We start from the raw sequence: 20,584 nt of genomic DNA, 5'->3' as shown, positions 1-20,584 counted from the left end.
CAACACCGTGCCTTCAATAAGGCCTTCAAGCTCATTTACATGAAGAGAGTTCCCTTCAGACTTTCTGCTGTCATATTCCATAAGAATATAGAACACTGCAAACAATACAGGCCCTTCAGCCCATCATGTGCCAACCTTTCAACCTACTCTAATATCAATCTAATTCTTCCCACCTACATAGCCCTCCATTTCTCTATCACTCTTGTACCTATTTAAGAGTATCTTTAATGGCCCTAATGCAGGGGTTCCCAACCTTTCTTATGTCATGGACCCCTATTATTAACGGAAGAGTCTGTGGACGCCGGTTGGGGACCCCTCCCCTAATTTACCAGACTCTATGATCACCCCTGGCAATGTATTTCCATGCACTCACCGCTCTTTGTGTAAAAAAAGGTCACCTCTGACATCCTGCCTATTCTTTCCTCCAGTCACCTCAAAATTATATCCCGTGGTATGAGTCTTTTCCACCCTGCCTGTCCGCTCAATCGATGCCTCTTATCACCTTGTACACCTCTATCAAGTCACCTCGCATCCTCCTCCAATCCAAAGAGAAAAGCCCCAGCTCGCTCAGCCTACCCTCATAAGACATGTTTTCTAATCCAGGCAGTATCCTGGTAACTTTCCTCTCTAAAGATCTTGCATCCTTCATACTCTATTCATATTTCCTGCTCTCCCCTCTCTACACCTATGACTACGTGGCTAGGCACAGCTCAAACACCATCTGTTGGCAGAACTTCAGATGGTGATGAGGAGTACAGGAGTGAGATAGATCAGCTGGTTGAGTGGTGTCCCAACAACAGCCTTGCACTCAATGTCACTACAACCATGGGGATTTATTGTGAACTTGAGGAAAGAGAAGTTGAGGGAACACATAGTCCTCATCAAGGGACCAGCAGTGGAAAGGGTGAGCTGTTTCAAGTTTCTGGGTCTCAACATCCCTGAGGCTCTATATTGGTACAATTACAAAGAAGGCATGACAGAGGCTATATTTCAATAGGAGTTTGAGGAGAATTGGTATGTCACTAAAGACACCCGCAGGTTTCCCCAGATGTATTGTGGGGAGCATTCTAACTGGTTGCATCACCATCTGCTTTGGAGGGACCACTGCCCAGGGTCGGGAAAAGCTGCAGAAAGTTGTAAACTCAGCCAGCTCCATCATGGGTACTCACCTCCCCAGCATTGAGGACATTTTCAAAAGGCGATGCCTCAAAAAGGCAGCATCCATCATTAAGCACCCTCATCACCCAGGACATCCCTTCTTCTCATTGTTGTCATCAGAGAGGAGATACAGGAGCCTGAAGACACGCACTCAATGTTTCAGGAGCACATTCCTCCCCCTGCACCATCAGATGTCTGAATAGACAGTGAATCCATCAGCACTACCTCACTATTTTTTTCCTCCCCTCGTTTTGCATGACTTATTTAATTTCATTTTGCATACGTACTTATTTCACGACGTGTGCCAGTGATTCGGATTCAGGTTGGAGGCTGAGAGGGCAGAGAGCAGTCTTGTTTCTGACGGAGGGTGCGGAACCTCAAATTAAGGAGTTGTGCTCTCAGGATTGTAGAAAGGGAGACATTCCTTCATAGAGAGGTTTTGCAAAATCCCTTCCCTGGAGGTCTGTCGATTTTCAGGAGTCACCGCATATTTTCAGACTGATATATTTTTAGCCACTTAGTAATAAAGTGGTTCCTTAACGTTGTCAGTGCCAGGGTGGGGAGTAGTGAGGATAAGCTCCCACTACCTATAAAATGCTGCCAATGGCGTGCATCTCCAACAGCCTCTGAGAACCAAGCCCAGCTCCTGGCCTTCACGTGTGGCTTAGCTTCTGAGCCAGGTGGTACTGTTTCTACTGACAGGAGAAGGAGCAATGGTAAGGTACTGGCACAATAAAACCAGTCGCTTTGGGCAGATGGGGCTCGTCAGCTGCGGTTGGCAGCTCATCTAGGAGAAGGAAAACTCTGATCTCAAACCTCAGCTGCCTTGCGTCTAAACCCCCTCGTGGGAAAGGCTTTGGGAGCAAACCCCGAGGAGAATCTGGAGCTGGAGTCCCTAAGGCAGTCCTACGCTAAGCTCACTTGTGTGACGCCGCGGGTGCCGAACTGTATCAGTCTCTGCCGTTCCTCAGCTGTGTGGAGAGGGGGGACTGGTGCATGGGCAGCTGCTGCTCTACACGTCATACTGCCCTGGCTGCATATCATGTAGACACCTAGGACACAATATCCATGGTCAACGTCAACCGACAGAGGCCCTCAAGTTATCAGTTAGTACTGGGATGAGACGGGAAGGTGGGGCAGAGGAGAAAACCAGTCTTGATCCTGCTGGATAGTGGAACGTCTGAGAAGGTGGAGAATGGCTTAGTGAACCTATTTCTTTTGTTCATCCAAGACTATACTTTCATGATGTATGCCACCTTCTTGAGGCATGTCCTTTTGAAAATGTCCTCAATAGCCCAAATGTCGACTCTTTATTCCTCCTTATCTTGCGCCTAACTTGCTGAGTTCCTCCAGCATTTTGTGTGTGTGATACTCTGGAGAAGCTGCATAGAAACATAATAATTTTATTTTTTTCGGGGAAGTTCTGTCACTGTTATCCATGATCCTCTTCCTTTCTTGATAGGTTCACAGTGGAGAATGGCCAAACAACAGTCGGGCTCAGCCAAGTTAAACTGTGTGCAAAAACACAAATCAAACCACAATCCACAAAAGAAACTGACTGCAAAAGAGTCTCTTTAAAAGCCGAAACTTCCCATTTGGCTAGGTATCAGTCATGGCTCAGTGGGTAGTGCTCTCTTGACTCTGTTTGAAGGTTAGGGTTCAAATCCCACTCCTGGGAGGAAAAATAAACACTGACTTTCTACTGAGTGCTACATTGTCACTAGTCCAGTGCCTTGGATGCGATGTTAAATCCTGTTCACTCCGTCACGTGGATGTAAACAATTCTGAGTCACGATTTGGAAAAGCAGAAGATTGACCTCTGGTGTTTGGACAACATTTGTTCAACAGTTCGGTCACTACAACAGATAGCCCGCAGGCTATCCTATTAGTAGTTGCAGCATTTTGCTTTCTTCCAGTTACCATAGTGACCACTTTCTTACCTTTGTTCGTTATGCGATGTGCCGTATGACGCCATCATTAAGTGCTGTGTCGTATGACATCATCATTATGTATATGACATGGGCGATCATGGTCTCTCAACGACCATGATTGTTCTTGGTAATTTTCTTCTACAGAAGCGGTTTCCCTTTGCCTTCTTCTGGGCAGTATCTTTACAAGACGGGTGAACCCCAGCCATTATCAATACTCTTCAGAGATTGTCTGCCTGGCGTCAGTGCCCACATAACCAGGACTTGTGATATGCACGGGCTGCCCATACGACCATCCACCACCTGCTCCCATGGCTTCACATGACCCTGAAGATGTCCTGGATACTACAGAGGCTAATGTTCACGATGGAGCTGAGCTTACAACTCTCTCCAGCTTACTTCGGGGTCCTGTGGAATAGCCTCCCCACCCCAAACCAGAGCAGTGATGCTACCAGTTAGAATGCTCTCCACGGTTTTTGCTACGTACCAAATCTCCTCGGACTCCTAATGGAATACAGCATCCAGGCGTGCCTTCGTTGTAGCTTTACCGTATGTTGGGTCCAGGTACATTCCAAAGTTATGCAGGCTAGGGTTAGTGAGATGAGTGTATGCTAAGTTGGCACCGGTAGCATCGGCAACACTTGTGGGCTGCCCCCAGAGCGATCCTTGGACAGTTGGTAGTTGATGCAAACAACAGTTTTCACTGTATGTTTTGATATTTTGATGTAGATGTGACAAATAAAGCCGATCTTTATTTTATCAATTGACTACGGGAAATCACCCCGAGTGTAGGTGAGGGATGGAATTGGATGTGGGCTGGGGAGTGCAGGGGGCGGGGTTGATGGGAATGTGAGGGGATTAGTGTTAGTGAGTGGTTGATGGCTAGCACAGACTCGGCGGGCCGAAGGGCCTGTTGCCCTGCCACGTGACCCTATAAAGATGTAGGATCTCCCCCAGCGGCTCAGTCAGCAAGCACCCTGTCACCCAGCCACAGCCTGCAGTGGCTTTGTGTAGGCACTTCCACAGCAAATAGAAGGGCTGTCAGCAGTGGGTGTGAAGTTATTGCTATTTATATCAAACTCTCCCTGCTGAGTCACACTGCTAATTAGGCACAGAGCAAAGATCTCTTCACAGAGTCTGAGCAGGAACCCAGGGATAAGTGTGTCTCTACCCTTGTCCTTTCTCTCATCAGGACTGAAATTCTGTGGCAAGTTCATATCCTTCCATTAAACCTCTCACTTGTCTACCCACTTCATTTACCTTTCTACCTGCTATCCATACTACAGCTATAATGGTCTACGGCAGACGCAACCTCATTGGCTCTTCACATAGCCCAAGATCACCTGGACAATACAAAGCGTTGACTATAGCTCAGCTTTTAACACCGTCATTCCCACAGTCCCGATCGATAAGCTACAGAAGCTGGGCCTCAGTACCTCCCTCTGCAATTGGATCCTCGACCTCCTAACCAAAAGACTACAATCTGTGCAGATTGGTGATAATATCTCCTCCTTGCTGACGAACAACACTGGTGCACCTCGGGAGTTGTGCTTAGCCCACTGCTGTACTCTCTCTATACCCATGACTGTGTGGCTAGGTGTAGCTCAAAGACCATCTATAAATTTGCTGACGATACAACCATTGTTGGTAGAATCTCAGGTGGTGACAAGAGGACGTACAGGAGTGAGATATGTCAACTAGTTGAGTGGTGTCACAACAACAACCTTGCACTCAACATCAGTAAGACAAAAGAGCTGATTGTGGACTTCAGGAAGGCTAAGACGAGGGAACACGAACCAATCCTCATAGAGGGATCAGAAGTGGAGAAAGTGAACAACTTCATGTTCCTGGGCGTCAAGAAATCTGAGGATCTAACCTGGTCCCAACATATAGATGCAGCTATAACGAAGGCAAGACAGTGGCTATATTTCATTAGGAGTTTGAGGGGATTTTGTTTGTCACCTAAAACACTCCAGAACTTCTACAGATGTACTGTGGAGAGTATTCTGATAGGCTGCATCACCTAATTATTTAATATACATGTATCTACTTATTGTAATTAATTTACTTATTTTTTTCTATATTATCAGGTATTGCATTGTACTGCTGCCAGAAAGTTACAAATTTCACGACATATACTGGTGATATTAAACCTGATTCTGATTCTGATGGGGCGGCACAGTAGCATAGTGGTTAGCACAACACATTCCGGATTCAATTTCCGCTACTATCTGTAAGGAGTATGTATGTTCTCCCCGTGACTGCATGGGTTTCCTCCAGGTGCTCCAGTTTCCTCCCACAGCCCAAAGACATACTGGTTGGTAATTGTCTCATGATTAGGATAGGATTAAAATGAGGCGGGTTGCTGGGCAACGTGGCTCGAAGGGCTGGAATAGCCTAATCCACGCAGTGTCAATCAATCAATCAAACGATAAATTGTCATCCAGTTCGGATATGGCCCAAATGCGGAGTGAGAGACAGGTCAATAGTTCACAGACTTTAATGCAAACAGAGTTAAAGGGAAATAAAACAATGAATGCTGGGCCAAACAGGGCCATTAACTAAAACTCTCAAATGGAAAATGAAGCCTACGGTGCGGCTGAAAAGAACGACTAAATATAGAACGAGTACCGCTAGTCTTCAGAGTCAGTTGACTCGACAGTCCAATTTCTCAGGCACGGCCGAATGCAAACAGGTGGCGAAGCGTTGCTGTGTCCAAGTCTCAACAAGCCCTATGATGGAATGAATGGAGTTAAATACTATCACAATGAAATAATAATTGGCTGACACGTGCATATTCATTAGCACAATTGCTGTATCTGCTGCGCTGCCGAATCCATGGTTGTGACATAAATAAATAAATGACTGAATGAATAAATGAATAAGTAAGCGTATGTCCAGCCAAATGGATCTGTATCTATCTTTTTATTCAAAGTTCTAAGTAAATTTGTTATCATATTTGTCACCATATACAACCCTGAGATACATTTTCTTGCAGGCATTCACAGTAGAACAAAGAAATAAATGGAAAGAAATAAATTGGAATCAATGAAAAGCTGAGACTGACAAACAACAATGTGCAGAAGATGACGAACTGCGCAGATGGAACGTGAGATCTTGTGCCTCCAGCCTGAGTGTGTTCTCAAAAGCTACCAGGCCTGCAGAGTTCCTCCAGCACTTTGTGCGTTTTGCTCAAGCATAGAAAGGTGATTTTATTTTCAATGAGGAGAAATACTATGATCTAGAAAGCAATGCCTGAAAACGCCACGGAGGCAGACTCCATTCCAGCTTTCAAAGTGGAATTAAGCATGCATTTGCAACCAGAGAATCTGCAGTGTTCTGAGGTCAGAGGAAGAGAGTGGGTTTAATGGAATAACAAGCAATCAGTTGGCGGGTTGAACAGCAGCTCCAGGAGGAAAGGAATTGTCAATATTTTGGGTCGAAACCCTGCATCAGGTGGATACATCTGTGCAGCAGAAAGTGATGGATACAACCCAGTCCGTCACAGGAAAAACGACCCCCACCATTGAGCACACCTACAGTACTGTGCAAGAGTCATCGGCACATATATCTAGCTAGGGCGCCCAAGTACTGTGTATGTCAATGTAGAGCGGAGAACGAGTTTGTAAATCTGCAGGGAGCAAAGGATGTTGGGAATGGCAAGAGTGGAGCGCTGCGGGAAGGGTGTGGGACAGATGGCAGAGGGAAGGAGTGTTGGGGCGGGGAGTGGCGCAGGTTCAGACACAGCCAGCCCTGAGTCACCAGGTAAGGTTATTTGATTCCAAACAATTGGTCTGTTGATCATTACAGAATGTCTTTCTGGTGTTCACCACTCTCTCCCTCCTCCCTTCCCCTTTTCCCAACTGTGATTCCCCTCTCCCTGCCTCTTTCCCTCTCTCAGTTCACAATAGCGACCCATATCAAAATCATCTCTCACATACGTTATGGAATTGGTTTTTGTTTTGTGGCAGCAGTACGGTGCAACACATCAAATTATTGGAGTACTGTGCGGAAGTCTTGGGCTCTGTAGATATATGCGTGTCTAAGAATTTAACACATTACTATATATGGAGTGACTCCACAAGAAAGCAGCACCCATCATCCAGGCCATGGTCTCTTCTCACTTCTACCATTGAGCAAGAGGTATGTAAGCCTTAGATTCCACACCATCCGGTTCAGGAACAGTTATATCCTTCAACCACCAGGCTCCTGAACCAGCGTGGATAACTTCACTCACCTCAACAGTGAGCTGATTCCACAACCTACAAACTTTCAAGGACTCTGCAACTCGTGTTCTCAATATTACATACTTACTTTTTTTTTATTTGCAAAATTTGTCATCTTTTGTACATTGGTGGTTTGTCAGTCTTTGATTATATATAGTTGTTAATAAATTCTATTATAATACTTTATTTTTGGGTAAATGCCTGCAAGAAAATGAATCTCAAGGTAGTATAAGGTAATAGAAAAGTAATTTGATAGTAAATTTGAGTTGATTTGATTTGGTCAGGTAGGATTAATGGAGCGATTTATTTAGAGGACTATCATATACACAAAGGGGTGAATAGACATCAGTGATATGAGTTTCCATGTTTCAATGAGGTTCATTGTCACTGACAAACAATAAATAAATACTTGCATTAGCTGAAACTAGATAGAAATAAACCAATGTGCTTGCAGATTTTTGTTGTCAACTGTCAAAGAGTTAAAGGTGGTGCTGTAAATATTTGTCTGGGTATTCTCGTGGGTTTCTTTCCATGGTGATGGAGGTGAAATCAGTGTTATCTATCACATCTTCCTGTGTCTGATCCTGCCATTGCTGATTTCTATCAGTTCCAGGCACTGTGGGCAGAGTACACCTGATGTTAATCTCCCATCTGCCTCTGCCCAGCGATGTAGGTACGACTCGTTAACCTGTTCACAACCGGAGCCAGCCCCTTCCCCATCCTGGGGCCATGCTATCTTCTTTTTCCATCGCTAGTATGGTTGTTAAGGCTGGACACCTCGTTTAGCTATGTAGCATGGAAGCTGTAACGTTCAAGATCCATTATAACACACATTCATTACTTTTTAGGCTGCCTTAGTCAAAAGGTGGTATGGTAATGTAGTGGTTAGTATAACGCTTTACAGATATTCCAGTTACCGCAACACAGTTCCAATCAACACCTTCAATATTTCCTACTATCTACACTACAAAGGGGTTGGTGGGGTGGAGATGCATCTCTACCGAAGGAGGCGTAAGGTGTCTCTTCCCTCTGCTAGCCTGCAGGCCACCCTTGGGCAAGGATTGCACCTGCTTAGCCCCCCGATCAAGGTCACGTGAAGACATGGGAGCAGGTCGTACGACCAGCCAGTGCATATCAGAAGTCTGGTTATGCGATCACCAATGCCAGGAAGACAATCTCTGAAGAGTATTGATAATGGCTGGGTTCACCCGTCTTGTAAAGACACTGTCCAGAAGAAGGCAATGGCAAACCACTTCTGCAGAAAAATTTGCCAAGAACAATCATGGTCTTGGAAAGACCATTATCACCCACGTCAGACAACACGGCACATAACGAACAAACACTTCAAAAGCAGTTTATTTTGAGGAAAATAAAATCAAATTATCTGCTGACATGAATGAATCAATTTAGAAAATAGAATATTACATCACAGTACAGACCCTACAGTCTTAAGACTTAAAGACGGGTTCAATCATATCGCTGTCTGAAAGGAGTTTGTACGTTCTCCTCATGGCCCTATAGGTTTCCTCTATGTGCTGACATTCCAAAGGATGTGCATCAGGGTTAGTGAGTTGTGGGCATGCTATGTTGGCGCCAGAAACCTCCCAACACTTTCAGGCTGCCCCCAGCACATCCTTATTGATTAGGCTGGTAAGTGGACACTGTAAATTGATCTTAGTATGTAGGCAGGTAGTGGAATCTGGGAAGTGGGGGTGGGCAGTTATAGTTACTGAAGATTTGGGAGAATAAATGTATTGGGATTAATATAAGACTACTATAAGTGAGTACTTGATGCAGTCACATCGTTATTAGTGCCAGGTCTGATGCAGACACAATCCCGTTGAAAAGTTTCAGCCCAAATCGTTGACGGTCTATTCCCCTCCACAGATGCTGCCTGACCAGCTGAGTTACTCCAGCATTTTGTGTCTGTTGCTATGGATCTCCAGCATCGCAGAATCTGTTGTGTTTATGGACAGAAGGGATTGTATCCGTGCTTGTATCTTTTTATGATTTAAAGTCCAGGATGCAGAGTTGGGCTGGGAAGTGGCAGATGGAGTTCCATCTGGAAAAGCGTGAAGTGATTCGCTTTGAAAGGTCGAACTTGAAGACAGAGCGCAAGATTTCTCGGCAGTGTGGAGGAACAGACGGGTCTTAGCATTCACATCCATAAATCCCTCAAAGCTTCAGCGCAAATTGATAGGATTGTTAAAATGGCATATAATGTGTTTGCCTTTGTTAGTTGGGGTATTGAGTTCAAGAGCTGCGAGGTAATGTTGCAACTCTATGAAATTCTGATTAGATCACACAGAGTATTGTGTTTAGGTCCGTTCGCCTCATTATAGGAAAGATGTGGAACCTTTAGAGAGGGTGCAGAGGAGATTTACCAGGATGCTGCCCAGATTAGAGAGCATGTCTTATGAGGAAAGGTTGAGTGAGCTAAGGCTTTTCTCTTTGGAGCGAAGGAGAATGAGAGGTGATTTGATAGTAGTGTACAAAATAAGAGGCACATATCCAGTGGATAGCCAGAGATATTTTCCCAGGATGGAAATGGCTAATACGAGGGAGCATAATTTTAAGGTGATTAGAGGAAAATAAAGGGGGGAAGTCAGAGGTACATTAGGGATGTTTAAGAACTCTTAGACAGGCATGTGGATGATAGGAAAATGGAGGGCTATGTAGGACAGAAGAATTAGATTGATTTCAGAGTAGATTAAAAGGTCAGCCCGGCACTGTGGGCCAAAGGGCCTGTACTGCGTTGTTGTGTTCTGTGGTCTACGTTCTAAATTGATTAATTCATGCTGGCAGGTAATTTGATTTTATTTTAATCAAATTAAGCTGTTTTTGAAGAGTGGAATTGTTGCAAACATTGAAGGTGTTGATTGGTACTGTGGCCCGGTTCCTGGCGTATCATTGACCCATTCCAGGTGGTCATTCTCTGTGTATGAACACATAAATGTGAGCAGCTACTGAATCACAGAGGGCCTCACACTGAGCTCAGGCCGTTTTCACACAGGCGGACTTTTTGTCAGGAGCAAATGGAAAATAACCAGCAACTACTGGCGAAATAATTGGAAGGTGATTTTTTTTTTTCAGTTTAGAGGTATAGGCCCATCTGGCCTTACAAGCCACGTCACCCAGCAACCCACCTATTTTAACCCTAGCCTAATCACAGGATGACTCACAAGTCCTGGTTATGCGACCACTGACGCCAGGCAGAAAATACCTGAAGAGTATTGATAATAGCTGGGGTTGCCTGTTTTCTAAAGACACTGCCCAGAAGAAGGTAATGGCAAAATTTGCCGAGAACAATCGAGACCATGATCGCCCACGTCGTACAACATGGCACATAATGATGACGATGGTGATGGTGTGTCTGTCAATAAGTGGTTTTGACTTAGACGTGTTTCTTGATGGTTGTTGGAGTTACACTCAATCAGGCGAGTGGGAGAGTATCTTTCACGTCCTGCATGGTGCCTTGTAAATGCTAGAAAGGCTCTGAGAAGTCAGGAGGATGAGTCACTCACCATCAGCCAGAACAAATGAGACTCTTCTTCTCCATAGTAATGTCTCCACTGTATTGGAATGTGGCGGAACAATTTATAACTTCACATCTTACTAGATGCTCTTATGTACGCCAATGCATTCACTCTTCTACTTATAACTTTCCTCAGGGAAAAGCCGTGCTAGCGAACTCCCTTGCACATCAATGCCTCTGCCACGGAAAGACTGAAGAGCACAAAGTTCCTTGGTGTGCGCACAACGGACGACCTATCCTGGACCCACCACAGCTCCTCGTTAGTCAAGAAGGCACAGCAGTGTCTACACCTTCTGCGAAGATTGAAACATACAGGGCTTCCTGGCCCCATTCTAACAACTTTCCCCAGGAGCACCATTGAGACCGTCGTGTCTGACTGCATCATTGTATGGTATGGAAGATGCGAGACGTCCAATAGAGGATAGCAAAAACCAGCCTCCCTCACCCCTGGGTGTGACACTTACATGGATAGGAAAGGTTTAGAGGCCACTTGCAGGCAAATGGGATTAGTTCAGATGGGAATCTGGGTTAGCAAAGACCAGATGGGTCGAAGTGCTCGTTTTCCCCCGTTGTGTTTTACATAAAGGAAACTTGCATGCTGCAAAATTCCACAAACTCAACCTGGGTGAGGATAATGTCCCTTTAATTCAGTGGCGCTATAAATGGAATGATGTCTGCATGGTATGAACAACAGAAGTTTTTCACTACAGCTTAGTGCACTTGACAATAACAAACCAACAATCAATCAATAATAACTGGGGTTGACAACTTAGCACCGACGAGTTGGCCCGTAGGACTTGCAAGCTCTGTGACTCTATGAGGAGGTGCGGAGGCAGGCTGGTCAAATCGGGAGGTTTAAAGGAATGTTTTCAGGGAGGAGATGCAGAGTTTGAAAGCTTTTGAGTGGTAATTTCAGATTTTAGGGCTCAGGCAGCTGAAAGCACAGACGCCATTGGTTGACTGGAGAAAGGCTTGGTGATAACTGTAAGATGCATTTCAATATGAAACATTGCCCACTGGATGAGTGAGTAAATCAAGGGAAAACTACACTGATTCGAGAAGGATGAGCTAACCTGGTATGATGGCCATTATTCAAAGTCAAAGTCAGATTCAAAGTAAATTTATTTTCAAAGTACATATATATCACATATATTACCCTGAGATTCATTTTCTTGCAGGCAATTACAGGAAAATAAAGAAATGCAATAGGATTTATGAAACTATACATAATCAGAGACTGGTAAACAACCGATGTGCCAAAGACAATTCATGCAAATAATAAAAAAGTAAATAAATAATACTGCGAACACGAGTTGTAGATATTGCATATTTAATATTTCAGTAATATTTGAGTAATATTATAAATATACTGTTTGATTATGCATTCTTAGTCATTTAAAAATTCACTACAGGTTATATGTAAAATACACAACTTGTATACACCGTGACACATGATATGTGCACTCTGCACTTAAAGAGTGAAGTTAGACTCACATGCCAAACTCCCCTGTTTTTATTTTGATTAGTTTAATGTTTCTGAAGTTTAGCGCTGGGGTTGATGGAGTTATCCTGGCCAGTTCAGAAGGATAAGAACTGTTCCTGTACCAGGTGGTGTGGGATCAAAGGCGCCTGTACCTCCTGCCGGATGCAGTAGCGAGGAGAGAGCATGGCCTGGATGCTAAAGGCACAGCTGCTATTAGTAGAACAGAGAAGGACTAGGTGATAACTGCAGAATGCATTTCATTATGAAATATTGCCCTCTGGACGAGTGAGTAAATCAAGGATCCTTTGAACTGCTTGAAAAAGCCACTCTGTCTTGAGAGGAATAAGTTTTCCTTGTATGACAGCAATTATTCTACGCCTATCTAGCACAAACATATTATCAAGTTCAAGCTCCTGTTCAAGTTCATTGCCATCTGACTGTATGTATATACAACCAAATGAAACAATGTTCCTCCGGGCCATATGCACCCACAATGCATATATCACATACAGCACATAACTACCCTCACCCAAGCTGAGTTTGTGGTTCAAAATGCATTTGTGTATAACCAATCCGATTCAAAAACAATCATTGGGTCTGGAGGGGTTTAGGTACCCAGGGGATGCCACAGGTGGTTCTGAGAGGGTTTATTTGTCCCGCCCCATCTGAACCATGGAACCAAAAACTGGAATTTCAATTGGCATTGGAATTGGTTTATTATTGTCACATGTACTGTGATAGAGGTATATAAGGGGCATAGATCGAGTGGAAAAGCCCAACACTTTTTCTCAGCGCAGAAATGGCTGATATGAGGGAGCATAATTTTGAGGTGATTTAAGAAAAGTATAAGGGGAATGTCAGAGGGAATTTTTTCACCCAGAGAGTGGTAGGTGTGCCAGGGGTGGTGGTAGAGGCAGATATATTAGGGGTATTTAAGAGACTCTGAGATAGGCACATGTATCATTGAAAAGTGGAGGGCGATGTAGGAGGGTAGGGTTAGATTGATCTTAGAGTAGGTCGGCACAATGGGCCACAGGGTCTGCACTGTGCTATGATCTATAGAGTGAAAAGCTTGTCTTGCACATAGTTCATACAGATCAGATCATTATCAAAATCAGGTTTAATATCGCCAGCAGATGTCGTGAAATTTGTTAACTTTGAGGCAACGGTACATTGCAATGCATGATAATAGAGGAAAAAATTGTGAATTGCAGTAAGCGTATATATATTAAATAGTTAAATTAAGTAAGCAGTGCAAAAATAGAACTAAAAAATGTAGTGAGTTAGTGTTCATGGGTTTAACATTCATTCAGAAATCGGATGGCAGAGGGGAAGAAGCTGTTCTTGAATCATTGCATGTGTGCTTTCAGGGTTCTGTACCTCCACCCTGATGGTAGCAATGAGAAGATGAGAAGAGGGCATGACCTGGGTGGTGGGGGTCCTTAATGATGGGCCCTGCCTTTTTGAGGCACTGCTCCTTGAAGATGCCCTGGATACTATGGAGGCTGGTACCCATGATAGAGCTGACTGAGTTTACATCTTTCTGCAGCTTACTTCGACCCTGTGCGGTATCTACTCCCCCCCCCCACCCACCCGGCAGTGACGCAGCCAGTCAGAATGCTCCCCGTGGTACAACTGTAGAAATTTGCAAGTGTCTTAGTGACATACGAGATCTCCTCAAACTCCCAATGAAATGTAGCCACTGTCATGCCTTCTTTGTAGTTGCACCAATACGCTGAGCCCAGGTTAGGTCCTCAGAGATATTGACACCCAGGAACTTGATATTGCTGACTCTCTCCACTTCTGATCATTACGCAGTGTATTGATACAGAACAAGGTAAAACAATAACAGAATGCAGACTAAAGTGTAAGAGCTACAGAGAAAGTGCAGTGCAGGTAAACGATGAGGTGCAAGATCGTAATGAAGCAGATTGTGAGGTCAGGAGTCCAGTTATCAGGACAGGGTATCAATGGAGAACTGGGGAATGAGGACCAAACCTTCTCAGCCCTTTCCGGAGGGTGCCCCATTCTATCATTCAATGGCACCGTAATGCTAACCTGTCGTTTGGAGCCTGAGTGGGAGGGAGGGATGATGAGTGAGTGGAGCCTGAACCATAAACCATTCTGATCTCAAGCCCGACTTCAGCTGAGCACGAGAATGAAGTCAACTTCCGTCCATTCTCCTTTCCCTGTTGCATTTTCACCCCCCCCCCCCACCACCACCACCACACCCCCTCTCCCTTTTACTGATAGCTGCTAGAATTCAGTACCCCCAGTGTGCCCGGTGCGTTCCTGGCCCTCTGGGCTCAACAGTGTTCAGCTGTGTGAAAGAGCTCATTTGTGGTAATGTTTCTGTTGAAAGCAAATGTCACTCAGCCTGGTCCCAGTGGAGGGCAGTTTTAGAGAAGCTGCAAGTTAAGGTACATTGATTAAGCAATGTTAGTGCTGTGAGACTTGCCAACAGAATGGAGTCATTAAAAGCACAGTGGAAACATTCCATTCCCAGGCAGCACCAGGGGCCGACCCCTCCATTCAAAACACTTCATGAATGCTCAGAGAACAGGACATTTCTCAATAACCCCTGCCATCTAGTGGACTTGTGATATAGTGCTTCCCAGATGCACAGCTTAAATTCAAAGTGACCGCTCTGCAACGCTCTCTTTGAAATTTATGAATTCCAACTATTGGCATATTGTTTTTATAATAAAACAAATTCCAGAAAAATTTCCCAGTATTTACCTTTTTGAACTTCTCCTGAGATTTATTCACTTGTTTCAATTTGACAGCAGTTCACTTTTATCTGTTTTGTTCTGGTTCACTTTCTTGGCTCTCAAAGTTCAAAGTTCAAAGGTAGACTTCTGTGCTCCCTTCCTCCTTAATCTATACGATTAAGATGCATGGTATCCATGGTGAATTGCATTCAGGATCTGGATTCAGAATTGCATTGCCAATAGAAGACAGACGGTAGTGGTGGAAAGGTGTTATTCCGGCTGGAGGTCCATAAACAGTCTACAGTTCGATGCTGGGACCTCTATTGTTTGTGATATACTCTGTGTGTGTATATATCGAGAACATCTTTGAAAGATGACGCCTCAATAAGGCATCACCAAGGAGGAACTCAGCAGATCATTCTTTGTGGAGGAGAATAAACAGTTGACGTTTATCAGAATGAAGGGTCTTGTCCTGAAACATTGACTGGTTATTCCTCTCCATAGATGCTGCCTGACCTGCTGAGTTCTTCCAGCATTTTGCATGTTGCTCTGGGTTTCCAGCATCTGCAGAATCTCTTGTGCATCCATCAGTAACGACAGAGGAATCTTGGCTTGAAGTCCATAGCTCCCTGAAAGTGGTCAGGCAGATAGGTAGGGTGGTAAAGAAGGCATATGGCATGCGTGCCTTCATTGTTCAGGGCATTACATACAATACTTATGCTGAATGCTTCTTTCTTAAACAATAAGCTGGACTCCAGACCTCATAATCTACCTTGTTATGGACTTTTCATTCCAGAACATCTAAGATGTCCTCCTTTTCAAAGAATGGGGTTTTCCTTCCTCTATCATAGATGCTGCCCTTAGCATAATCTCCTCTATTTCCCAGACATCTGCTCTCACCCCACCTTCCCACTGCCATAACAGGAATAGGATTACCCTTGTCTTTACCTACCAGCCCACTAGCCTCTGTATCCATAATTTCCATCATCTACAAAGCACCCTACCTCTAAACACATCTTTCACTCCAACCCCCCCCCCCCCCCCCCCCCGGTCTCCACTTTCCGCAGGGATCATTTTCTTGTCACTCATCCCCTCTGCAGTGATTATCTTCCTGGCGCTTACACTAGCGAGCAAAACAAGTGCTACACTCGTCCCATACCTCCTTCGTCACCACAGTTCAGGGCCTCAAAGGGTCCTTCCAGGTGAGTCAACATCTGCAAATCTTTCAGGGTCCCCTCTTGTATCCATTGCTCTCAATGTGGCCTCCTCTACGTTAGTGAGACCCAACATAGATAGGGGACCGCTTTGTCAAGAACCTTCTGCCACAAAAGGTGGGATTTTCCAGAGCCACCCATTTCAATTTGACATTCCTTTTCAATTCCCATTCCCATTCCAATATGTCAGTCCAGGCCTCCTCTACAGTCATAGTGAGGCAATGCTCGAGTTGGAGGAGCAACACTTTATAATCTGTCTATGTAGCCTCCAAGCTGATGACATGAACACTGATTTCTCTTACATCTGGTTATTTCTCCTTCCTCCCTCTTCTCTCTTTTTCCAGTTCCCATTCTGTTTCTCTTCTCCTCACCTGCTCAGCACTTCCCACTGGTTCCTCTCTTTCTTCCCTTTTTCTCATGGTCCTCTGTCCTCTCCTATCAGATTCCTTCTTCTTCAACCTTTTACCTCTTCTACCTATCACCACCCAGCTTCTTACTTTATGCCCCATTCCCCACCCACCTACTTTCCCTTTAGCCTGGTCTCACCTATCACCTGCCATCTTGTACGCCTTCCCCTTCCTCCACCTTCTTATTCTGACTTCTTCCAGACCCGATGCAGGATCTCAGCCCAGAACTTTGACGGTTTATTCCCCTTCGTAGACACTGCCTGACGTGCTGAGTTCCTCCAGCATTGTCACGATTAAAAGGCCAGTAACATCATGAAATATCCCACACACCCTACTCATGGACTGTCCCACTCTGTCATGTTCCCTTACAATTGTGTTCTGGATACAACATTAAACAATCCTAAATCTTGAATCCTAAAACTTGAATTATCGTCCGTGCCTATGAATTGTTACTCTGTAAAGCCACCAGAATCAGCAATCAAATTGCATATTAAACTGTATAACTATTGAGCTATTGTGCCTGTGAACTATATAACACTGTGCTTGCTGTGCAATACCCACAGATGGTAATTATGTACAGGGTTGAATATTGCAAACACAAAAGTATCTTCATTTCATTTATGAAATTTCTCTAAAATGAAACTTAGCCTTGCATTTCTGCAGCATTGCTCTCAATCTCAGGATGTCCCAAGGCAATTTACACCACACAAGGTAGCTTCTGCCATCAGGAATAAGGTACAGGAGCCTCAGGACTTACACGACCAACTGTTCAGGAACAATTATTACCCCTCAGCCATTAGGCTCTTGAACAAAAGGGGATAACTTCACTTACCCCTTCATTGAACTGTTCCCACAACCAATGGACTCACTTTCAAGGACTCTTCATCTCATGTTCCCAATATTTATTGTTCATTTTTTCTCTTCTGTATTTGCACAGTTTGTTGACTTTAGCAAACTGGGTGTTTGTCTGTCCTGTAGGGTGTGGTCTTTCATTGATTCTATTGTGTTTCTTACATTTACTGAGTATGCCCGCAAGATTGCAAATCTCAGAGTTGTATAATGTGACATATATGTACTTTGATAATAAACTTACTTTGAACTTTGAAGTGTTGTCAATGGTGTAATGTAATATAAAATCATTTCAGCAAGTCTTTGCTTAGCAAATTCCCGTGAACATTAATCAATAACGTGGAAGAAATTTGACCCCAGACAGTAGCACTAAATGCACAAAACAGAAAAGGTGGCATGGTTGTGGAGCAGTTATAGTGCCAGTGATCACTGATTGGGGTTCAATTCCCTCCGCTACCTGTAAGGAGTTTGCATGTTCTCCCTGTGACCACATGAGTGCTCCGCTTTCCTCCCTCATTTCAAGGTGTTAGGGTTTGTGAGTTATGGCAGCAGAAACCTGACAACACCTGTGGCTGCTCCCTGCATATACATGGACTGTGTTAGTCGTTTTCACAAATGACGCAGCTCACTGCAAGTTTCGATGCACGTGTCTGAAAGCGAGGAACAACATGAGGTTTGGATGATTGAAGCGTTGGGCCAGGTTGAAAAGGTCAGGGTGTCAGGGCCGGAAGAGAGGGACGGGCGAGTTCAGCTTACTGACCTGCAAGGTTTACTCATCTCTGCACTGAACTGAGGCTGTGGCCAGAAACTAGCAAACTACTGAACCGGCTGCGGTGGTGAATGGCTTCATGGCGGTGACTGGTTTCCCTGCGGTGACTGGTTTCCCGGCGGTGACTGGTTTCCCGGCAGTGACTGGTTTCCGGGCGGTGACTGGTTTCCCGGCGGTGACTGGTTTCCCGATGGTGACTGGTTTCCCGGCGGTGACTGGTTTCCCTGCGGTGACTGGTTTCCCGTTGGTGACTGGTTTCCCGGTGGTGACTGGTTTCCCTGCGGTGTCTGGTTTCCCGGCGGTGTCTGGTTTCCCTGTGGTGACTGGTTTCCCTGTGGTGACTGGTTTCCCGGCGGTGACTGGTTTCCCTGCGGTGACTGGTTTCCCGGTGGTGACTGGTTTCCCGATGGTGACTGGTTTCCCTGCGGTGACTGGTTTCCCGGCAGTGACTGGTTTCCTGGCGGTGACTGGTTTCCCGATGGTGACTGGTTTCCCTGCGGTGACTAGTTTCCCGGCGGTGACTGGTTTCCTGGCAGTGACTGGTTTCCTGGTGGTGACTGGTTTCCCGGTGGTGACGGTTTCCCTGTGGTGACTGGTTTCCCGGTGGTGACTGGTTTCCCTGTGGTGACTGGTTTCCCGGTGGTGACTGGTTTCCCTGCGGTGACTGGTTTCCCGGTGGTGACTGGTTTCCCGGCGGTGACTGGTTTCCCTGCGGTGACTGGTTTCCCGGTGGTGACTGGTTTCCCTGTGGTGACTGGTTTCCCGGCGGTGACTGGTTTCCCTGCGGTGTCTGGTTTCCCGGCGGTGACTGGTTTCCCTGCGGTGACTGGTTTCCTGGCAGTGACTAGTTTCCCGATGGTGACTGGTTTCCCGGTGGTGACTGGTTTCCCGGCGGTGACTGGTTTCCCGGTGGTGACTGGTTTCCCGGCGGTGACTGGTTTCCCGGTGGTGACTGGTTTCCCCGGCGGTGACTGGTTTCCCGGTGGTGACTGGTTTCCCGGCGGTGACTGGTTTCCTGGTGGTGACTGGTTTCCCGGCGGTGACTGGTTTCCCTGCGGTGACTGGTTTCCCGGCGGTGACTGGTTTCCCTGCGGTGACTGGTTTCGCAGCTGCGAACGCACTTTTGGTTACTTGCTTTTGTTGTTTGCACGAGTAGTTTTTTTTTCTCTCTGTGCATACTGGGTATTTAACAATATTTTTTGTTTTTAATGGGTTCTGTTGGGCATCTTTGTTTTGTGGCTGCCTGTAAGGAGACGAATCTCAAGGTTGTATATAGTATAATGTACATACTTATAATAAATGTCATTTGAACTTTGAAGTAAAGCTAAGTTTTAATCACAACGTAGTTAGTTATACTGATTTTCAGAAGCACTGTACATATACAGACATCTTTGTATTGCAAGGTTTATGCTATTGCTTAAAAAGGGATTCCCGACACAATCTCTGCTGGTTTTGTATGGTGACTGAGAGATCAGTGCTGACTGAGTCTTTTTCTACCAGCTCAGAGATAGATAGATAGATAGATACTTTATTCATCCCCATGGGGAAATTCAACTTTTTTTCCAATGTCCCATACACTTGTTGTAGCAAAACTAATTACATACAATACTTAACTCAGTAAAAAAATATGATATGCATCTAAATCACTATCTCAAAAAGCATTAATAATAGCTTTTAAAAAGTTCTTAAGTCCTGGCGGTAGAATTGTAAAGCCTAATGGCATTGGGGAGTATTGACCTCTTCATCCTGTCTGAGGAGCATTGCATCAATAGTAACCTGTCGCTGAAACTGCTTCTCTGTCTCTGGATGGTGCTATGTAGAGGATGTTCAGAGTTATCCATAATTGACCGTAGCCTACTCAGCGCCCTTCGCTCAGCTACCGATGTTAAACTCTCCAGTACTTTGCCCACGACAGAGCCCGCCTTCCTTACCAGCTTATTAAGACGTGAGGCGTCCCTCTTCTTAATGCTTCCTCCCCAACACGCCACCACAAAGAAGAGGGCGCTCTCCACAACTGACCTATAGAACATCTTCAGCATCTCACTACAGACATTGAATGACGCCAACCTTCTTAGGAAGTACAGTCGACTCTGTGCCTTCCTGCACAAGGCATCTGTGTTGGCAGTCCAGTCTAGCTTCTCGTCTAACTGTACTCCCAGATACTCCCAGAGAGTGGATGTGGATAAAGTACCGATAATGTAAGACATAGGAACAGAATTAAACCCATTGAGTCTGCTCCACCATTCCATCATGGCTGATTTATTATCCCTCACAACCCCACTTTCCTGCTTTCTCCCCGTCACC

The sequence above is a fragment of the Hemitrygon akajei genome, chromosome 30, assembly GCF_048418815.1.
Source record: "Hemitrygon akajei chromosome 30, sHemAka1.3, whole genome shotgun sequence".
NCBI lineage: Eukaryota > Metazoa > Chordata > Chondrichthyes > Myliobatiformes > Dasyatidae > Hemitrygon > Hemitrygon akajei.
The sequence above is the reverse complement of the archived record's forward strand: the minus strand, read 5'-3'. Positions refer to the sequence as shown.